This window comes from Rhinolophus sinicus, chromosome 12 (assembly GCF_057876585.1).
Source record: "Rhinolophus sinicus isolate RSI-liver-muscle chromosome 12, RSI-T2T, whole genome shotgun sequence".
In the NCBI taxonomy this organism is placed as follows: Eukaryota; Metazoa; Chordata; class Mammalia; order Chiroptera; family Rhinolophidae; genus Rhinolophus; species Rhinolophus sinicus.
In genome coordinates this window covers 12,394-34,431 of record NC_142512.1, presented here as the reverse complement: position 1 = coordinate 34,431, position 22,038 = coordinate 12,394, and the positions used below count along the sequence as shown (strand labels likewise).

The following is a 22,038-nucleotide window of genomic DNA, read 5'->3' as shown; positions in this document are numbered from 1 at the left end:
GGTACGTTGTTTAGGGTGAGGGTGGGTGTTGGGACACTGTTCAGGTTCTGCTTACAGCCAGATGCACGTTTAGCCTCCTAAGACTCTTAGGTCCAAGGTTGGCGGGAGGTTGTGGGAAAAGATTGAATGTTGGTTAGTGTGAGGCTGAGGCATGGGACAGGTTTCAGCTACTGCCTCCACACAGGTATACATTAAGGTTCGGGTCAGTTTTAGGGCCTGGGTTAGCCCTAGTGTGAGAGAGTGTTGGTGTGTTAGTTACAGAGAGGGTGAGGGTTCCGACATTGTACGGGTTCGGAAAACAGCCAAGTATACATTTAGGATCAGACGAGTGTTAGAGTCTCGGTTATCGCCACGGTACGGAACGGTTGGTATGCTTGATATGTTGAGGGTGAGAGATGGAACTGTGTTCGGCTGCTGCCTACAGTCAGGTGTACATTTAGGTTCGGAGCAGTGTTTGAGCCACGTTCACCCCAACGGAAGTTAAAGTTGGTATGTTGGTTAGGGTGAGGGTGAGGGATGGGTCAGTGTTCGGGTTCTGCTTACAACCAGGTGTCCGTTTAGTTTCAGAACACTGTTAGGATCCTTGATAGCTGAGTTTATGAAAAAGGATTTTATGTTGGTTAGTGTGAGGATAAGGGAACGGACAGGGTTCGGCTACTGCCTTCAGACAGGTTTACTTAAGGTTCGGGTGAGTGTTAGCTCCTAGGTTAGCCCAAGGGTGAGACAGGATTGGTGTGTGTTAAAGTGCGAGTGAGGGTTGGGACAGGCAGAGTTTAGTATAACAGCCAAGTTTAGAGTCCGATGAGTGTTAGAGCCTCGGTTACCGCGAGGGTAGGGAAAAGGTCATATATTGGTTTAGTTGAGGGTGAGTAATGGAACTTGTTCGGATGTTGCCTACAACCAGGTACACCTTTACATTCGGAACAGTGTATGAGCAGCAGTAACCGTGAGGCAACTTAAAGGTTGGTATGATGGTTAGGGTGATGGAGAGACATGGGACAGGCTTGCCTTTTATTTACCGCCTTGTGTACCTCTAGACTCTCAACACTGTTAGGGCCACGGTTACCTGGAGGGTATGGAAAAGGAGTGAAGGTTCCTTATTGTCAGTCTGAGGGATGTGAGAATGTTCCGCTACTGCCTGTATCCAGGTACACGTTAAAGTTCCGTTGAGGGTTAGGAACTCGGTTCACCCGAGAGTAAACAGGGTTGGTGTGTTAGTTAAAATGACGGTGAGGGTTTGGACAGTGTGGACTTTCGGATAACATCCACGTAGGTTCGGAGCGGTATTTGAAACTTAGTCAGCGTTAGGGAAGTTAAAGTTTGGTATGTTGGTTAGGGTGAGGGTGAGTGACGGGACAGTGTTCAGGTTCTGCTTACAGCCCGATGCACGTTTAGCCTCCTAAGATTCTAAGGTCCACGGTTGGCAGGAGGTTGTGAGAAAACATTGAATGTTGGTTAGTGTGAGGCTGAGGCATGGTACAGGTTTCAGCTACTGCCTCCAGACAGGTATACATTAAGGTTCGGGTCAGTGTTAGGGCCTTGGTTAGCCCGAGTGTGAGAGAGTGTTGATGTGTTACAGAGAGGGTGAGGGTTCAGACATTGTACGGGTTTGGGAAACAGCCGAGTATAAGTTTAGGATCGGAAGAGTGTTAGAGCTTCGGTTATCACCACGGTAAGGAAAAGGTTGGTATGCTTGATATGCTGAGGGTGAGGGATGGAACTGTGTTCGGCTGCTGCCTACAGTCAGGTATACATTTAGGTTCGGAGCAGTGTTTGAGCCACGTTCACCCCAACGGAAGTTAAAGTTGGTATGTTGGTTAGGGTGAGGGTGAGGGATGGGTCAGTGTTCGGGTTCTGCTTACAACCAGGTGTACGTTTAGGTTCAGAACACTGTTAGGATCACTGTTAGCTGGAGGTTATGGCAAAGGATTTTATGTTGGTTAGTGTGAGGATTAGGGAACGGACAAGGTTCCGCTACTGCCTTCAGACAGGTTTACTTAAGGTTCGGGTGAGTGTTAGCTCCTACGTTAGCCCAAGGGTGAGACAGGGTTGGTGTGTGTTAAAGTGAGAGTGAGGGTTGGGTCAGGCAGAGTTTAGTATAACAGCCAAGAGTACGTTTAGAGTCCGATGAGTGTTAGAGCCTCGGTTACCGCGAGGGTAGCGAAAAGTTCATATATTGGTTTAGTTGAAGGTAAGGAATGGAACTTGTTCAGAATTTGGCTACCACCAGGTATACATTTACATTCGGAACAGTGTATGAGCCGCAGTAACCGTGAGGCAACTTAAAGGTAGGTATGATGGATAGGGTGATGGAGAGACATGGGACAGGCTTCGCCTTTCATTTGCAGCCTTGTGTACCTCTAGACTCGCAACACTGTTAGGGCCACGGTTACCTGGAGGGTAGGGGAAAGGATTGAACGTTCCTTAGTGTCAGTCTGAGGGATGGGAGAGTGTTCCGCTACTGCCTGTATCCAGGTACACGTTAATGTTCGGTTGAGGGTTAGGAACTCGGTTAACCCGAGGGTGAACAGGCTTGGTGTGTTAGTTCAAATGACGGTGAGGGTTTGGACAGTGTAGGGTTTCGGATAACGGCCAAGTACGTTCGAAACAGTTTTCAAACTTTGGTCAGCGTGAGGGAAGTTAAAGGTTGGTATGTTGTTTAGGGTGAGGGTGAGTGTTGGGACAGTGTTCAGGTTCTGCTTACAGCCAGGTGCACGTTTAGGCTCCTAAGACTCTTAGGTCAACGGTTAGCGGGAGGTTATGGGGAAGGATTGAATATTGGTTAGTGTGAGGTTGAGGCAAGGGACATGTTTCAGCTACTGCCTCCAGCCATGTACACATTAAGCTTCGGGTCAGGGTTAGGGCCCCGGTTAGCCCGAGTGTGAGAGAATGTTGGTGTTTTAGTTACACAGCGTGAGGGTTCAGACATTGTACGGGTTCGGAAAACAGCCAAGTATACGTTTAGAGTGCGATGAGTGTTAGAGCCTCGGTTACCGCGAGGGTAGGGAAAAGGTCAATTATTGGTTTAGTTGAGGGTGAGGAATGGAACTTGTTCGGATGGTGCCTACAACCAGGTATACATTTATGTTCGGAACAGTGTTTGAGCCACTGTAACCTTGATGCAACTTAAGGTCGGTATGATGGTTAGGGTGAGGGAGAGAAATGGGACAGGCTTGCCTTTTATTTACAGCCTTGTGTACCTCTCGACTCGCAACACGATTAGGGCCACGGTAACCTGGAGGGTATGGGAAAGGATTGAACGTTCCTTAGTGTCAGTCTGAGGGATGGGAGTGTGTTCGGCTACTGCCTGTATCCAGGTACACGTTAATGTTCGGTTGAGGGTTAGGAACTCGGTTAACCCGAGGGTGAACAGGGTTGGTGTGTTAGTTAAAATGACGGTGAGGGTTTGGACAGTGTAGCGTTTCGGATAACGGCCAAGTACGTTCGAAACAGTATTTAAATTTGGTCAGCGTGAGGGAAGTTAAAGGTTGGTACGTTGTTTAGGGTGAGGGTGGGTGTTGGGACACTGTTCAGGTTCTGCTTACAGCCAGATGCACGTTTAGCCTCCTAAGACTCTTAGGTCCAAGGTTGGCGGGAGGTTGTGGGAAAAGATTGAATGTTGGTTAGTGTGAGGCTGAGGCATGGGACAGGTTTCAGCTACTGCCTCCACACAGGTATACATTAAGGTTCGGGTCAGTTTTAGGGCCTGGGTTAGCCCTAGTGTGAGAGAGTGTTGGTGTGTTAGTTACAGAGAGGGTGAGGGTTCCGACATTGTACGGGTTCGGAAAACAGCCAAGTATACATTTAGGATCAGACGAGTGTTAGAGTCTCGGTTATCGCCACGGTACGGAACGGTTGGTATGCTTGATATGTTGAGGGTGAGAGATGGAACTGTGTTCGGCTGCTGCCTACAGTCAGGTGTACATTTAGGTTCGGAGCAGTGTTTGAGCCACGTTCACCCCAACGGAAGTTAAAGTTGGTATGTTGGTTAGGGTGAGGGTGAGGGATGGGTCAGTGTTCGGGTTCTGCTTACAACCAGGTGTCCGTTTAGTTTCAGAACACTGTTAGGATCCTTGATAGCTGAGTTTATGAAAAAGGATTTTATGTTGGTTAGTGTGAGGATAAGGGAACGGACAGGGTTCGGCTACTGCCTTCAGACAGGTTTACTTAAGGTTCGGGTGAGTGTTAGCTCCTAGGTTAGCCCAAGGGTGAGACAGGATTGGTGTGTGTTAAAGTGCGAGTGAGGGTTGGGACAGGCAGAGTTTAGTATAACAGCCAAGTTTAGAGTCCGATGAGTGTTAGAGCCTCGGTTACCGCGAGGGTAGGGAAAAGGTCATATATTGGTTTAGTTGAGGGTGAGTAATGGAACTTGTTCGGATGTTGCCTACAACCAGGTACACCTTTACATTCGGAACAGTGTATGAGCAGCAGTAACCGTGAGGCAACTTAAAGGTTGGTATGATGGTTAGGGTGATGGAGAGACATGGGACAGGCTTGCCTTTTATTTACCGCCTTGTGTACCTCTAGACTCTCAACACTGTTAGGGCCACGGTTACCTGGAGGGTATGGAAAAGGAGTGAAGGTTCCTTATTGTCAGTCTGAGGGATGTGAGAATGTTCCGCTACTGCCTGTATCCAGGTACACGTTAAAGTTCCGTTGAGGGTTAGGAACTCGGTTCACCCGAGAGTAAACAGGGTTGGTGTGTTAGTTAAAATGACGGTGAGGGTTTGGACAGTGTGGACTTTCGGATAACATCCACGTAGGTTCGGAGCGGTATTTGAAACTTAGTCAGCGTTAGGGAAGTTAAAGTTTGGTATGTTGGTTACGGTGAGGGTGAGTGACGGGACAGTGTTCAGATTCTGCTTACACCCCGGTGCTTCATTAGGCTCGGAAGACTCTTAGGGCTACGGTAGGCGGGAGGTTATAGGAAAGGATTGAACGTTGGTTGGTTGAGGCTTAGGGATGGGACATGTTTCAGCTACTGCGTGCATCCACGTATACATTAAAGTTCAGCTGAGGGTTAGGAATTCGGTAGCCATAGGGTGAGACAGGGTTGGTGTGTTAGTTAAAGTGACGGTGAGGGTTTGGACAGTGTAGGGTTTCGGATAACGGCCAAGTACATTCGAAACAGTATTTAAACTTTGGTCAGCGTGAGGGAAGTTAAAGGTTGGTATGTTGTTTAGGATGAGGATGAGTGTTGGGACAGTGTTCAGGTTCTGCTTACAGCAAGGTGCACGTTTAGGCTCCTAAGACTCTTAGGTCAACGGTTGGCAGGAGGTTGTGAGAAAAGATTGAATGTTGGTTAGTGTGAGGCTGAGGCATGGGACAGGTTTCAGCTACTGCCTCCACACAGGTATACATTAAGGTTCGGGTCAGTTTTAGGGCCTGGGTTAGCCCTAGTGTGAGAGAGTGTTGGTGTGTTAGTTACAGAGAGGGTGAGGGTTCCGACATTGTACGGGTTCGGAAAACAGCCAAGTATACATTTAGGATCAGACGAGTGTTAGAGTCTCGGTTATCGCCACGGTACGGAACGGTTGGTATGCTTGATATGTTGAGGGTGAGAGATGGAACTGTGTTCGGCTGCTGCCTACAGTCAGGTGTACATTTAGGTTCGGAGCAGTGTTTGAGCCACGTTCACCCCAACGGAAGTTAAAGTTGGTATGTTGGTTAGGGTGAGGGTGAGGGATGGGTCAGTGTTCGGGTTCTGCTTACAACCAGGTGTCCGTTTAGTTTCAGAACACTGTTAGGATCCTTGATAGCTGAGTTTATGAAAAAGGATTTTATGTTGGTTAGTGTGAGGATAAGGGAACGGACAGGGTTCGGCTACTGCCTTCAGACAGGTTTACTTAAGGTTCGGGTGAGTGTTAGCTCCTAGGTTAGCCCAAGGGTGAGACAGGATTGGTGTGTGTTAAAGTGCGAGTGAGGGTTGGGACAGGCAGAGTTTAGTATAACAGCCAAGTTTAGAGTCCGATGAGTGTTAGAGCCTCGGTTACCGCGAGGGTAGGGAAAAGGTCATATATTGGTTTAGTTGAGGGTGAGTAATGGAACTTGTTCGGATGTTGCCTACAACCAGGTACACCTTTACATTCGGAACAGTGTATGAGCAGCAGTAACCGTGAGGCAACTTAAAGGTTGGTATGATGGTTAGGGTGATGGAGAGACATGGGACAGGCTTGCCTTTTATTTACCGCCTTGTGTACCTCTAGACTCTCAACACTGTTAGGGCCACGGTTACCTGGAGGGTATGGAAAAGGAGTGAAGGTTCCTTATTGTCAGTCTGAGGGATGTGAGAATGTTCCGCTACTGCCTGTATCCAGGTACACGTTAAAGTTCCGTTGAGGGTTAGGAACTCGGTTCACCCGAGAGTAAACAGGGTTGGTGTGTTAGTTAAAATGACGGTGAGGGTTTGGACAGTGTGGACTTTCGGATAACATCCACGTAGGTTCGGAGCGGTATTTGAAACTTAGTCAGCGTTAGGGAAGTTAAAGTTTGGTATGTTGGTTACGGTGAGGGTGAGTGACGGGACAGTGTTCAGATTCTGCTTACACCCCGGTGCTTCATTAGGCTCGGAAGACTCTTAGGGCTACGGTAGGCGGGAGGTTATAGGAAAGGATTGAACGTTGGTTGGTTGAGGCTTAGGGATGGGACATGTTTCAGCTACTGCGTGCATCCACGTATACATTAAAGTTCAGCTGAGGGTTAGGAATTCGGTAGCCATAGGGTGAGACAGGGTTGGTGTGTTAGTTAAAGTGACGGTGAGGGTTTGGACAGTGTAGGGTTTCGGATAACGGCCAAGTACATTCGAAACAGTATTTAAACTTTGGTCAGCGTGAGGGAAGTTAAAGGTTGGTATGTTGTTTAGGATGAGGATGAGTGTTGGGACAGTGTTCAGGTTCTGCTTACAGCAAGGTGCACGTTTAGGCTCCTAAGACTCTTAGGTCAACGGTTGGCAGGAGGTTGTGAGAAAAGATTGAATGTTGGTTAGTGTGAGGCTGAGGCATGGGACAGGTTTCAGCTACTGCCTCCACACAGGTATACATTAAGGTTCGGGTCAGTGTTAGGGCCTTGGTTAGCCCGAGTGTGAGAGAGTGTTGACGTGTTACAGAGTGTGTGAGGGTTCAGACATTGTACGGGTTTGGAAAACAGCCGAGTATACGTTTAGGATCGGAAGAGTGTTAGAGCCTCGGTTATCACCACGGTAAGGAAAGGGTTGGTATGCTTGATATGCTGAGGGTGAGGGATGGAACTGTGTTCGGCTGCTGCCTACAGTCAGGTGTACATTTAGGTTCGGAGCTGTGTTTGAGCCACGTTCACCCCAACGGAAGTTAAAGTTGGTATGTTGGTTAGGGTGAGGGTGACGGATGGGTCAGTGTTCGGGTTCTGCTTACAACCAGGTGTACATTTAGGTTCAGAACACTGTTAGGATCACTGTTAGCTGGAGGATATGGCAAAGGATTTCATGTTGGTTAGTGTGAGGATTAGGGAACGGACAGGGTTCGGCTACTGCCTTCAGACTGGTTTACTTAAGGTTCGGGTGAGTGTTAGCTCCTAGGTTAGCCCAAGGGTGAGACAGGGTTGGTGTGTGTTAAAGTGAGAGTGAGGGTTGGGACAGGCAGAGTTTAGTATAACAGCCAAGAGTACGTTTAGAGTCCGATGAGTGTTAGAGCCTCGGTTACCGCGAGGGTAGCGAAAAGTTCATATATTGGTTTAGTTGAAGGTGAGGAATGGAACTTGTTCAGAATTTGGCTACAACCAGGTGTACATTTACATTCGGAACAGTGTATGAGCCGCAGTAACCGTGAGGCAACTTAAAAGTTGGTATGATGGTTAGGGTGATGGAGAGACATGGGACAGGCTTCGCCTTTTATTTACAGCCTTGTGTACCTCTAGACTCGCAACACTGTTAGGGCCACGGTTACCTGGAGGGTAGGGGAAAGGATTGAACGTTCCTTAGTGTCAGTCTGAGGGATGGGAGAGTGTTCCGCTACTGCCTGTATCCAGGTACACGTTAATGTTCGGTTGAGGGTTAGGAACTCGCTTAACCCGAGGGTGAACAAGGTTGGTGTGTTAGTTCAAATGACGGTGAGGGTTTGGACAGTGTGGCCTTTCGGATAACAGCCACGTAGTTTCGGAGCAGTATTTGAAACTTGGTCCGCGTGAGGGAAGCTAAAGGATGGTATGTTGGTTAGGGTGAGGGTGAGTGATGGGACAGTGTTCAGGTTCTGCTTACAGCCAGGTGCAAGTTTAGGCTCCTAAGACTCTTAGGTCCACGGTTGGCGGGAGGTTGTGGGAAAAGAGTGAATGTTGGTTAGTGTGAGGCTGAGGCATGGGACAGGTTTCAGCTACTGCGTGCATCCACATATACATTAAGTTCAGGTATAATTTAGGAATTCGGTAGCCAGAGGGTGAGACAGGGTTGGTGCGTGTTAAACTGAGAGTGGGCGTTCGGACATGCAGAGTTTAGTATACCTGCCAAGTTTACGTTTAAGATCCGATGAGTGTTAGATCCTCGGTTACCGCGAGGGTAGGGTATAGTTCATATGTTGGTTTAGTTGAGGGTGATGAATGGAACCTTGTTCGGATGGTGCCTACAACCAGGTATACATTTATGTTCGGAACAGTGTTTGAGCTGCAGTAACCGTGAGGCAACTTAATGGTTGGTATGATGGTTAGGGTGAGGGAGAGAAATGGGTCAGGCTTTGCCTTTTATTTACAGCCTTGTGTACCTCTAGACTCGCAACACTGTTAGGGCCACGGTTACCTGGAGGGTAGGGGAAAGGATTGAACGTTCCTTAGTGTCAGTCTGAGGGATGGGAGAGTGTTCCGCTACTGCCTGTATCCAGGTACACGTTAATGTTCGGTTGAGGGTTAGGAACTCGGTTAACCCGAGGGTGAACAGGGTTGGTGTGTTAGTTCAAATGACGGTGAGGGTTTGGACAGTGTGGCCTTTCAGATAACAGCCACGTAGGATCGGAGCTGTATTTGAAACTTGGTCAGCGTGAGGGAAGTTAAAGAATGGTATGTTGGTTACGGTGAGGGTGAGTGATGGGACAGTGTTCAGGTTCTGCTTACACCCCGGTGCTTCATTAGGCTCGGAAGACTCTTAGGGCCACGGTAGGCGGGAGGTTATAGGAAAGGATTGAACGTTGGTTGGTTGAGGCTTAGGGATGGGACATGTTTCAGCTACTGCGTGCATCCACGTATACATTAAAGTTCAGCTGAGGGTTAGGAATTCGGTAGCCATAGTGTGAGACAGGGTTGGTGTGTTAGTTAAAGTGACGGTGAGGGTTTGGACAGTGTAGGGTTTCGGATAACGGCCAAGTACATTCGAAACAGTATTTAAACTTTGGTCAGCGTGAGGGAAGTTAAAGGTTGGTATGTTGTTTAGGATGAGGATGAGTGTTGGGACAGTGTTCAGGTTCTGCTTACAGCAAGGTGCACGTTTAGGCTCCTAAGACTCTTAGGTCCACGGTTGGAGGGAGGTTGTGGGAAAAGATTGAATGTTGTTTAGTGTGAGGCTGAGGCATGGGACAGGTTTCAGCTACTGCCTCCACACAGGTATACATTAAGGTTCGGGTTAGTGTTAGGGCCTTCGTTAGCCCGAGTGTGAGAGAGTGTTGGTGTGTTACAGAGAGTGTGAGGGTTCAGACATTGTACGAGTTTGGAAAACAGCCGAGTATACGTTTAGGATCGGAAGAGTGTTAGAGCCTCGGTTATCACCACGGTAAGGAAAAGGTTGGTATGCTTGATATGCTGAGGGTGAGGGATGGAACTGTGTTCGGCTGCTGCCTACAGTCAGGTATACATTTAGCTTCGGAGCTGTGTTTGAGCCACGTTCACCCCAACGGAAGTTAAAGTTGGTATGTTGGTTAGGGTGAGGGTGACGGATGGGTCAGTGTTCGGGTCCTGCTTACAACCAGGTGTACGATTAGGTTCAGAACACTGTTAGGATCACTGTTAGCTGGAGGTTATGGCAAAGGATTTCATGTTGGTTAGTGTGAGGATTAGGGAACGGACAGGGTTCGGCTACTGCCTTCAGACAGGTTTACTTAAGGTTCGGGTGAGTGTTAGCTCCTACGTTAGCCCAAGGGTGAGTCAGGGTTGGTGTGTGTTAAAGTGAGAGTGAGGGTTGGGACAGGCAGAGTTTAGTATAACAGCCAAGAGTACGTTTAGAGTCCGATGAGTGTTAGAGCCTCGGTTACCGCGAGGGTAGCGAAAAGTTCATATATTGGTTTAGTTGAAGGTGAGGAATGGAACTTGTTCAGAATTTGGCTACAACCAGGTGTACATTTACATTCGGAACAGTGTATGAGCCGCAGTAACCGTTAGGTAACTTAAAGGTTGGTATGATGGTTAGGGTGAGGGAGAGACATGCGACAGGCTTCGCCTTTTATTTACAGCCTTGTGTACCACTAGTCTCGCAACACTGTTAGGGCCACGGTTACCTGGATGGTAGGGAAAGGATTGAACGTTCCATAGTGTCAGTCTGAGGGATGTGGGACTGTTCGGCTACTGCCTGTATGCAGGTACACGTTAATGTTCGGTTGAGGGTTAGGAACTCGGTTAACCCGAGGGTGAACAGGGTTGTTGTGTTAGTTTAAATGACGGTGAGGGTATGGACAGTGTAGATTTCAGATAACAGCCACGTAGGTTCGGAGCAGTATTTGAACCTTGGTCCGCGTGAGGGAAGTTAAAGTTTGGTATGTTGGTTAGGGTGAGGGTGAGTGATGGGACAGTATTCAGGTTCTGGTTACAGCCAGATGCGTGTTTAGGCTCCTAAGACTTTACGTCCACGGTTGGCGGGAGGATGTGGGAAGGATTGAATGTTGGTGAGGGTGAGGCTATGGGATGCGAAATGTTTCAGCTACTGCGTGAATCCACGTACAGATTAAGTTCTGGTAAGAGTTAGGAATTAGGTAGCCTAAGTGTGGGACAGGGTTCGTGTGTGTTAAAGTGATAGTGACGGTTCGGAAAGGCAGAGTTTGGTATACTAGCCAAATTACGTTTAAGGTCCGATGAGTGTTAGAACCTCGGTTACCGCGAGGGTAGGGTAAAGTTCATATGTTGGTTTAGTTGAGGGTGATGAATGGAACGTTGTTCGGACGTTGGCTACAACCATGTATACATTTATGTTCGGAACAGTGTTTGAGCTGCAGTAACCGTGAGGCAACTTAATGGTTGGTATGATGGTTAGGGTGAGGGAGAGAAATGGGAAGGGTGAGGGTTCGCCTTTTATTTACAGCCTTGTGTACCTCTGGACTCCCAGCATTGTTAGGGCCATGGTTACCAGGAGGGTATGGCAAAGGATTGAATGTTGGTTAGTGTCAGTCTGAGGGTTCGACTACTGCCTGTATCCAGGTACACGTTATTGTTCGGTTGAGTGTAGGAACTCGGTTAACCCGAGGGTGAACAGGGTTGGTGTGTTACTTCATATGACGTTGAGTGTTTGTACAGTGTAGAGTTTTGTATAACAGCCAAGTAGGTTACGAACAGTATTTGAAACTTGGTCAGCGTTAGGGAAGTTAACGGATGGTATGTTGGTTAGGTGAGGGTGAGTGATGGGACAGTGTTCAGGTTCTGCTTACAGCCAGGTGCATCTTTAGTCTCGGAAGACTCTTAGGGCCACGGTTAGCTGGAGGTTATGGAAAAGGATTGAATGTTGGTTAGTGTGAGGCTGAGGGATGGGACATTTTTCAGCTATTGCGTGCATCCAGATATACATTATAGTTTAGGTGAGGATTAGGAATTCGGTAGCCAGAGTGTGAGACAGGTTTGGTGTGTTAGTTAAAGTGGCGATGAGTGTTTGGACAGTGTTGGGTTTCGGATAACAGCCAAGTAGGTGCGGAACAGTATTTAAACTTTGGTCTGCGTGAGGGAAGTTTAAGGTTGGTATGTTGTTTAGGGTGAGGGTGAGTGTTGGGAGAGTTTTCAGGTTCTGCTTACAGACAGGTGCACGTTTAGGCTCCTAAGACTCTTAGATCCACGCTTAGAGGGAGGTTATGGGGAAGGATTGAATATTGGTTAGTGTGAGGTTGAGGCATGGTACATGTTTCAGCTACTGCCTCCAGCCCGGTATACATTTAGTTTCGGAGCAGTGTTAGAGCCACATTCACCCTAACGGAAGTTAAAGGTAGGTGTGTTGGTTAGTGTGAGGGTGAGGCATGCGACAGTGTCCAGGGTCTGTTTACAGGCAGCTGTACATTTAGGGTCAGAACACTCTAGGGCCACGGTTACTGGGATGGTATGGTACAGGTTTTTATGTTGGTTAGTATGAGGCTGGGGGACAGGACATGGTTCGGCTACTGCCTGCAGCCAGGTGTAGATTAATCTTCGGTTCCGTGTTTGGGCCTCGGTTAGCCCGAAGTTGGGGACAGTGTTGACGTGTTAGTTAAAGTGAGGATGAGTGTTCAGATGCGGTACGGTTTGGATAACAGCCAAGCATACGTTTAGGTTCAGAACTGTTTTAGAGCCTCAGTTACCGCGACGGTAGGTTAAGGTTCTTATGTTCGTTAAGTTGAGGGTGAGGAATGGAACTGTGTTCGGATGTTGCCTACAACCTGGTATACATTTAGGTTCGGAACAGTGTTTGAGCCATGGTAAACGTGAGAGAAGTAAAAGGTTGGTATGATGCTTAGGGTTAGGGTGAGAAATGGGACAGGGTTCGCCTTTTGTTTACAGCCTTGTGTACGTCTAGGCTCAGAACACTGTTATGGCCATGGTTAGCTGGAGGGTATGGGAAAGGATTGAATGTTGGTTAGTGCCAGTCTGAAGGATGGGAGAGTGTTCGGTTACTGCCAGTATCCAGGTATACATTAAGGTTTGGGTGAGGGTTAGGAACTCTAACTCGAGGGTGAACAGAGTTGGCGTGTTAGGTAAAGTAACGTCGAGTGTTTGGACAGTGTAGAGTTTTGGATAACCTCCAAGTAGTTTCAGAACAATACTTGAACCTTGGTCAGCGTGAGGGAAGTAAAAGTTTAGTATGTTGGTTAGGGTGAGGGTGAGTGATGGGACAGGGTTCTGGTTCTTCTTACAGCCATGTGTATGTTTAAGCTCGGAAGACATTTAGGGTCACGCATAGCGGGAGGTTATGGGAAAGGATTGTACGTTGGTTAGTGTGAGTCTGAGACATGGGTCATGTTTCGACTACTGCCTGTAGCCATGGATACATTAAGTTTCAGTTCAGTGTCAAGGCCTCGGTTAGCCCTAATTTGGGGATAGTGTTGACTTGTTAAAGTGAGCATGATGGTTTGGACAAGGTATGGATTCAGAAATCAACCAAGTATAACTTTAGGGTTGGAAGTGTGTTAGAGCCACGGTTACCGTGAGGGTAGGGAAAAGGTTCGTATGTTGTTTAAGTTGACGGTGAGGGATGGATCTGAGTTCGGCTTTTGCCTACAACAAGATACACATTTAGGTTCAGAACAGTGTTTGAGCCATGGTAACCGTGAGGGAAGCACAAGGTTGGTATGATGGTTAGGGTGCGGGTGAGGAAAGGGACGGTGTTCCCCAGTAGCAGCACACCACCCACGCCAGAGACATGGCGTGCGGAGACGGCGGTGAGCAGGCGGGAGGCGCAGCGCTGGCGGAGCCGGCCAGCGGGGAGATGCTCGCCTCCCGAGCAGATCACGTGAAGGGCATGCGCTCACGGGGCAGGCCAGGAGCATGCTCTTGGGGTGCTTTGAGACGGGTCCCAGCATCTAAGGCCATATCACTCTGAATGCGCCAGATCTCGTCTGATCTCAGAAGCTAAGTAGGGTTGAGCCTGGTTAGTACTTGGATGCGAGACCGCCTGAGAATACCAGGTGCTGTAGGCGTTTGCTCGACTCTCCCTTTGCGCTGCCGCTGAAGCTTGGCTCCCTGTGAACACCTGCCGACCCTTCCCCTCTGCAGCTGCCCAGCCAACCGAAGGTCCCCCTGGGCAGGGGCGGGTCAGCTGCCCTGTACTACAAGCTCGCAGCCCGGCTCGCACGCCAGGCCTTTCGTCCACGTCTCTCGCCAAACCCAGTCCTCAGTCCTCTTCGCTACCGCCATCCGACAGCCCGCCGCCCTTCGCTGTACCTCGGTTGCCGCTGCCGCACCATCACCGCGCTCCCCACACCCGCCACCAGCGCTGCCCTTGCCCCCACCCCCGCGTCCGCCATCGCGGCACTCCCTCACCTCCAGCCTCTGATATCCCCGACTCCACCGCCAACACTGCCTTCTTCTCCGATACCGCCGCAGCTGGCGACATCACCGCCACGCGCCCAGCGGCCGGCGACACAGCCACCAACGCCGCCGCCGCCATCGCCGACCTCACAACCATTCTGCGCTGCTGCCGCTGCCGCCATCGCTGCTCTCGATCTGCCCCAATTCTGCCGCCGCCACCACCATCACCGTGCTTCCTATCCACGCCGTCAGCGCTGCCCTCGCCCCCAGCCCCGCCACCACCATTACCACACTCCCACAATGTCCCGCCTCAGCGGTCCCGCCTCCGCCTCAAGCACCACCTGATTCCCCGCTACCACTGCAGCAGACTCCATCATCGCCGCCCTGCGCACCAGCGCCTACCATCAAAGCCTCCATTGTCACTGCCACAATTGACGACCACGCCACCCTCCCCTGTCGCCACCACCACTGCCGCCGTGGGCTCCTCCCACAACTCCCAGTCGCAGGGCTGCCTGCTGGTGCAGTCCTCAAGCAGTCTTGGGGGTGAGGTTGGGGGTGAGCCTGGTGGCAGTAGTGGGGCAGGGAGTACAGCGGTCTGGGTCTGGGGAGTCCCAGAATGCCAGAATTCCACGACTTCTGGAACCATCAGGGAAGTGGCCGTGTCCCGTGGAGCCATGGGTGTCATGAAGGGGCCTCACTGCCAGCCAGGATTAGTCCGCCGCCCACGCCAGAGGAATTTGGAGGAGGCGGGGAGCAGGACATGGGGTGAGGGGCTGGCGTGGGGCCCAGGATTGTGATGAAGGGCAGCTGCAGACTGGAGCTGCTGCACCCTGGTGGCGAGAGTGGCTCTCCCTGGCTTTGGGCCAGTGTGTGGGGTCGGCCAGGGCCAGGGCCAGGGTACGGCATGCCTAGGGCTGGAGGGGATGCAGAAGACCCTGCCACCCCCTAGGTGGTCCTGAGAGGGGGGGACAGCACAGCAGCAAGGGGGGTGTGCGGTTGCGGTGATGGGGGTGGGGATGAGAGGAGTTGGGGTAGGGGGGAGGGATAAAATCCATTCGGGGACAGGGGAGTCCCAGGATGCCAGGGCGCCCAAGCATCTGTCCCAGTCAGGGAAGTGACTGAGGCCACTGGAGCCACAGGGGGGCAAAGGGGCCTCGCTCCGTGCCAGGAGTAACCCTTCGCCCTCCTCAGCGGCATGCGGAGAAGGCGGGGAGCAGGAAGGAGGCGCGCAGGGAGACATGCTCGCCACCCCAGCGGCCCAGGAGCACGGCGCGCGCTCAGGAGGCAGGCCAGGAGCAGGCTCTTGGAGAGCCAGGAGCCGGGTCCCAGCGTGTAAGGCCATACCACCCTGCACAAGCCAGATCTCATCTGATCTCGGAAGCGAAGCAGGGTCTGTCCTGGTTAGTACTTGGATGGGAGACCGCCTGGGAACTACTGAAGGCCTTTGCTCGCCTCTCCTTTTGCATCGCCGCCCCGGAGTGGCTCCCTCCGAACCCCTGCCGCCCCTTGCCCCTCTGCAGCCGCACAGCCAGCTGAAGGTCCCCCAGGCCAGAAGCCGGTCAGCCGCCCGGCACTGCAAGCTCGCAGTCACGGCTGCAAACCAGGCCCAGCGGCCAGGGCGCCCCCCCACACCCTCTTCTTAGTCCTGTTCACTGTGGCAGGCCGTCAGCCTGCAGCAGTTAGCCGAGCCTGTGTCTCTGCCGGCAGGCATCTCTCCCCACACTCCCGCGCGCACCCTCCCTTATCTCTCAAGAGCCAAGAGCCTTCCCTCCCGCCGTTCCAGGTCGCCCCAACACAGAGCACAAAGAGCCAGCCGGGACAAACCAGGGAACGGAGGGAGCAGCACTCCAACACACCGCACGCCCTCGGACTAGAGGAGAGACCACCACAAGGGGAAGTGCAGACACACAGACACAACCCTCACAACCAGGATGACTAGGGGCTGCCACTCTCCTCGGGCGGGGGGTGTTCCCTGGGAGAGGCTCAGAGCCCACTGGCCCTCCCGCCCGGCCCGGGGGCTTCAAGGGTGACTTTCAATGCCCAGGCACTGCCTCCTTAGTGGAGCCAAGCCTCGGGCACTACCACACTTCAGTTGAGAAGCTGCCACTTCAAAACAGCCTCAGTGGGTCTGTCCCAGCCCGTGTGCCACTTGTGCGTCCCTCCCGCCCTCCCGCACCCCATGTCTCTCTGGCTCTGTGACGTGCCTGTTGGGCTCTGGCTCTCGCTCAGGAGCTCTCTCCCCACGTGCCAGCCCCCTCTTTCTCTGTCTCTGTCCATGTCTCTCTGTATGTCCAGTTACATACATGTACAAATACGTGTATGTTTCCATCTCGCTCCCTTTCTCCTCCTCTCGTTCTGTCTGTGGGTCCCTGTCCTGCGGGGACTCTAGTCCCTCTACCCGCACAAGAACGCAGGATATGGCGAGGCCAAGAAGGAACACCCACAGAGCCACAGATAGGGGGCTCATAGCACCATGTCTCACGGGAGGCTGGCTCAGAGTATACCGGTCCACCGGTCCCCCTTCTCCCAGTCCCCGGTCCCCCAATCCCCACATCCCACCATCAGCCCGGTCGCCCCGTCCCCCTGTCTCCCAGATCACCGGTCCGCCAGTCCCACGGTACCCCGGTCCGCTGGTCCCCTGTCTCCCGGTCCCCTGTCCCCTGTTCCCCCGGTCCCCTGGTTCCCCATGCCCCTGTCTCCTGGTCCCTCCATGCCCCAGTTACCATCCCCAGATCCCCCTTTTTCCCGGTCACCCAGGTCGCCGCATCCCCCCATCTCGACGGTCCGCCTCTCCCCATTCCCCCGGTCCCCCGGACACACCGGTCCCCTCGTCCAACCGTACCACAATCTCCCTGACCCCCGGTCCCCCGTCTCCCGTTCCCCCAGTCCCCGGTTACCCTGCCACTCGTCTCCCGGTCCCTCCGACACCGGTGCCCCAGTCCCCCTGTCTCCAGGTTCCTCGCTCTCCTGGTCCCCCCATCCTCCCGTCCACCGGTCTCGCGGTCCCCCGGTCTCAGGGTCCCGCCGTCCCCCCTTCCCCCGGTCTCCCATTCCCCCGGTCTCCCGGTCCCCCTGTCCCCCGGTCTCCCCGTCTCCCCGTCTACCCGTCCCACCGGTCTCCCCATCCCCCAGGCCCCCGGTGTATCCGTCCCCCAGTCCCCCGGTCCCCCCGTGCCCAGGTCTCCCCGTCTCCCCGTCTCCTCGTCCCCTGGGTACCCCCATCCACCGGTCCCCCAGTGTCCCCGTCCCCCAGTCCCCCAGTCTCTCTGTCTCCCGGTCCCAGATCCCCCCGTCCCCCCGTCCCCCGGTCTCCCCGTCTCACGGTCCCCCCTGTCCCCCTGTCCCCTCGGTCTCTCTGTCTCCCCGTCCCCCCGTCCCCCCATCCCTCGGACTCCCCATCTCCCCGTCCCCCCGTCCCCCCATCCCTCGGTCTCCCCGTTTCCCCGTCCCCCCGGTCCCCCATTCCTCCGGTCCCCCGGTCTCCCTGTCCCCCAGTCCCCCGGTCCCCCGTTCCCACCGTCCACCGGTCCCCCCGACCCCCCGTCCTCACGTCCCCCCGGTCTCCCCGCCTCCCCGTCCCCCGGTTCCCCCGTCCACCAGTCCCCCCGTCCCCCGGTCTCCCCGGCTCCCCGTCTCACCGTCCCCCCGTCCCCCAGTCCCCAGGTATCCCCGTCCGCCCGGTCCCCCGTCCCCTGGTCTCCCGGTCCCCTGGTCCCCCGGTCCCCCAGTCCCCCGATCTCCCCATCTCCCCGTCTTCCCGTCCCCTCGTCCCCCAGATCCCCCGGTCCCCCTGTCCCCGGGACCCCTGACTCCCCATTTCCCCTTCTCCCAGTCCCCCCGATCTCCCCGTCCCCCAGTGCCCCCGTCCCCCGGTCTCCCAGTCTCCCCGTCTCCCCGTCCCCCCAATCCCCACGTCCCCCGGTCCCGCTGTCCCCCCTACACCGGTCTCTCCGTCTCCTAGTCTCCCCGTCTCCCCGGTCCCCCCGTCCCTGGTCACCCGGTCTACATGTCTCCCTGGTCCCCCGTCCCATGGTCCCTCGGTTCCCCCGTCCCCCCTTCCCCCGGTCTCCCCTTCTCCCCGTCCACCCGTCCGCCCGGTCCCCCCATCCCCCGGTCTCCCCGTCTCCCTGTCGCCTCTTCCCACTGGTCCCCCCATCCCCCAGTCCACCGGTATACCCGTCCCCCGGTCCCCGGTCCCCCGGTCCCCCGGTCTCCCCGTCCCCCCGTCCCCCAATCCCCCGGTCTCCCCGTTCCCTGGTACCTCAGTCCCCCGGTCCCCCCATTCCCCCGGTCCCCCGGTCCGCCCGACCCCCGGTCTCCCCGTCTCCCCGTCTCCCCGTCCCTGGTCCCCCCGTCCCCCGGTGGTCCCCCGGTCTCCCCGTCCACTGGTCCCCCGTTCCCCCCGTCCACCAGTCGTCCCGTCTCCCCGTCTCCCCGTCCCCCCGTCCCCCCGCCCCCGGTCTCCCCGTCTCCCCTCCACCCGTCCCCTGGTCCCCCTGTCCCCCGGTCCCCTCATCTCCCCATCCCAGGGTCGCACGGTCCCCTGGTCCCCCGGTCCCCCGGTCTCCCCGACCCCCGTCTCCCTGTCCCCCCGGTCCCCCCGTACCCCCAGTCCCCCCGTACACCGTTCCCCCGGTCCCCCCATCCCCCGGTCCCACGGTCCCCCCGTCCCCCGGTCTCCCCGTCTCCCCGTCTCCCCTTACCCCAGGTCCCCCCGTCACCAGGTCCCCCCGTCCCCCGGTCCCTCCATCCCCCGGTCTCCCCGTCTACCCGTCTCCCCGTCCCCCATGCCCCCGTCGCCCCATCCCCCCGTCCCCCTGTCCCACAGTCTCCCCGTCCCCCCTTCCCCCTGTCCCACGTACCCCTGGTCCACCCGTCCCCAGGTCCCCCTGTCCCCCCATCCACCGGTCTCCCCATTTCCCCATCTCCCCGTCCCCCCGGGCCCCCCATCCCTCGGTCTCCCAGTCACACCGTCCCCCCGTCCCACGGTTCCCCGGTCCCCCCATCCCCCGGTCTCCCCATTTCCCCGTCTCCCCATCCCCCCGGTCTCCCCGTCCCCCGGTCTACCCGTCCCCCGTCCCCCGGTCCCCCCATCCCCCAGTCCCCCCGTCCCCCCGTCCCCCGGTCCCCCCGTCCCCCGATCCCCCGGTCTCCACGTCCCCTGGTCCCCCAGTCCCCCGGTCCCCCTGTTCCCCTGGGCCCCCGGTCCCCCCGTCCCACTTCCCCCGGTCTCCCCTTCTCCCCATCCCCCCGTCCCCCCATCCCCCCGGTCCCCCGTCCCCCCAGAAACCCCGTCCCCCGGTCCCCCCGTCCCCCGAGGCCCCGTCCCCCGGTCCCCTGTTCCCCCTGTCCCCCGGTCTCCCAGTCTTCCCTTCCCCCGGTTCCTCGTTCCCCTCGTCCCCCGGTCTCCCCGTCTACCGGTCTCCCAGTCCCCCCGGTCCCCCCATTACCCGGTCACTCCGTCCCCCGGTCCCCCGTTCCCCCCCGTCCCCGGTCAACCCGTCTCCCCGTCTCCCTGTCCCCCCGGTCCCCCCATCCCCCGGTCCCCCCATCACCCGACCCCCGGTCCCCCCGTCCCTCGGTCTCCCCATCTCCCCGTCCCCTGTCCACCCGTCCCCCAGTTCCCCGGTTACCCCTTCCCCCCATACCCCCGTCCCATGGTCTCCCTTCCCCCCCGTCCCCCGTCCCCCCGGTCCACCCATCCCCCAGTCCCCCGGTCCACTTGTGCCCCGGTATCCCCGACCCCGGTCACCCAGTCCCCCGGTCCCCCTGTCCCCCGGTCTCCCCATCTCCGCATCTCCCCGTCCCCCCGGTCCCCCCGTCCTCCGGTCCCCCGGTCTCCCCGTCCCCCAGTCCCCCTGTCCCCCGGTCTCCCCGACCCCCGTCCCCTGGTCCCCCGGTCCCCCCGTCCCCGGTCCCCCGATCCCCCCGTCCCCCGGTCTCCCCGTCTCCCCGTCCCCCCGGTCCCCACGTCCTCGGTCCCGCTGTCCCCCCTACACCGGTCTCTCCGTCTCCTAGTCTCCCCATCTCCCCGGTCCCCCCATCCCCCGGTCTCCCTGTCGCCCATCTCCCCATCCCCCCGGTCCCACGTCCCCCGGTCTCTCCGTCTCCCCATCTCTCTGTCCCCCCTTACCCCCGTCCCCTCGGTGCCCCAAGTCTCCCCGTCCCCCGGTCTCCCCGTACCCCGGCCTCCCCGTCTCCCTGTCTCCCCATCCCCCCGGTCCCCCCATAAGCCGGTCTCCCAGTCTCCCCGTCTCCCTATCCCACGTTCTCCAGGTCCCCCCGTCCCCCGGTCTCCACGTCCCCCATTTGCCGCTTCCCCCAGGTCTCCCCGTCTCCCCATCCCCACGGCCCCCGGTCTCCCATTCCCCTGGTCTCCCAGTCTCCCATTCTCCCCGTCCCCCGTCCCCCCGGTCCCCCGTCCCCCCGGTCCCTCCGTCCCCTGGTCCCCAGGTCTCCCCGTCCGCCCGGTCCCGCCGTCCACTGGTCTCCCAGTCCCCCGGTCCCCCGGTCCCCCAGTCCCCCGGTCTCCCCGTCTCCACGTCTCCCCGTCTCCCCGTCCCCCAGATCCCCCGGTCCCCCCGTCCCCGAGTCCCCCTGACTCCCCGTTTCCCCTTCCCCCGTCCACCCGATATCCCCATCCCCCAGTCCCCCCATCCCGCGGTCTCCCAATCTCCCCGTCCCCCCGGTCCCTCGATCCCCCGGTCACCGCGTCCCCCGGTCTCCCCGTCTCGCTGTCTCCCCGTACCCCCGGTCCCCCCGTACCCCGGTCCCCTGGTCCCCCCGTCCCCCGGTCTCCCCATCTCCCCGTCCCCCCATCCCCCCGTCCCCCCGGTTTCCCTGTCTCCCCGTCCCCCCGTACCACCATCCCCCAGGTCTCCCCGTCTCCCCGTCTCCCCGTCACCCCGGTCCCCCCGTCCCCCGGTCCCCATGTCCTCCCTACCCCGGTCTCTCCGTCTCCCAGTCTCCCCGTACCCCTGGTCCCCCCGTCCCCTTGTCCCCCGGTCTCCACGTCCCCCTGGTCCCCCGTCCCATGGTCCCTCGTTTCCCCCGTCCCGCCTTCCCCCCGGTTTCCCCGTCTCCCCGTCCACCTGTCCCCGCGGTCTCCCCTTCCCCCGGTCCACCGGTCCCCTGGTCCATTCGTCCCCCGGTCTCCCCGTCTCCCCGTCTCTCCATCCTGCCAGTCCTCCCGTCTCCCGATCTCCCCATGCCCCCATCCCCCCGTCCCCCCTGTCTCCCCGTTCCCCCTTCCCCCCGTTCCCCCTGTCCCCCGGTCCTCCAGTCCCACCGTCCCCCAGTCTCCCCGTCTCCCCGTCCTCCAGGTCCTCCCGTCACCCGGTCCCCCCGTCCTCCGGTCCTCCCATCCACCGGTCTCTCCGTCCTATGTTCTCCCCGTCCCCCAGTCCCCCCCGTCCCCCGGTCTCCCCTTCTCCCCATCCCCCCGTCACCCCAGTACCCCGTCCCCCGGTCTCCCCGCGTCCCCCGGTCTCCCCGTCTCCCCGTCTCCCAGTCCCCCCTGTTCTCAAGTCCCCCCGGTCTCCCCGTGCCCCAAGTCCCCCCTTCCCCCGGTCTCCCCTTCTCCCCATCCCTCCGTGACCGCAGTCTCCCCATCCCCCGGTCTCCCGTGTCCCCGTCTCCCCGTCCCCCTGTCCCCCGTCCCCCTGTCCCCGGTCTCCCCATGTCCCCGTCTCCCCGTCCCCCCGGTCCCCCCAGTACCCCCGTCCCCCCGGTCCCCTTCCCCCGGTCCACCCATCCCCCCGGTCCCCCCGTCCTTCGGTCCCCTCATCTCCCCGTCTCACGTTCGCACGGTCCCCCGGTCCCCCTGTCCCCCAGTCTCCCCGACCCCCGTCTCCCCGTCCCCCCTGTCCCCCGTACCCCCAGTCCCCCCGTACC

At 56.9% G+C, this 22,038-nt stretch overlaps 1 pseudogene; it reads left to right on the top strand.

Annotated features, from left to right (window-relative positions):
• The first annotated feature begins 13,695 nt into the window (after positions 1-13,695).
• Positions 13,696-13,814, top strand: LOC141567973 (5S ribosomal RNA; annotated as a pseudogene).
• The last annotated feature ends 8,224 nt before the right edge of the window (positions 13,815-22,038 follow it).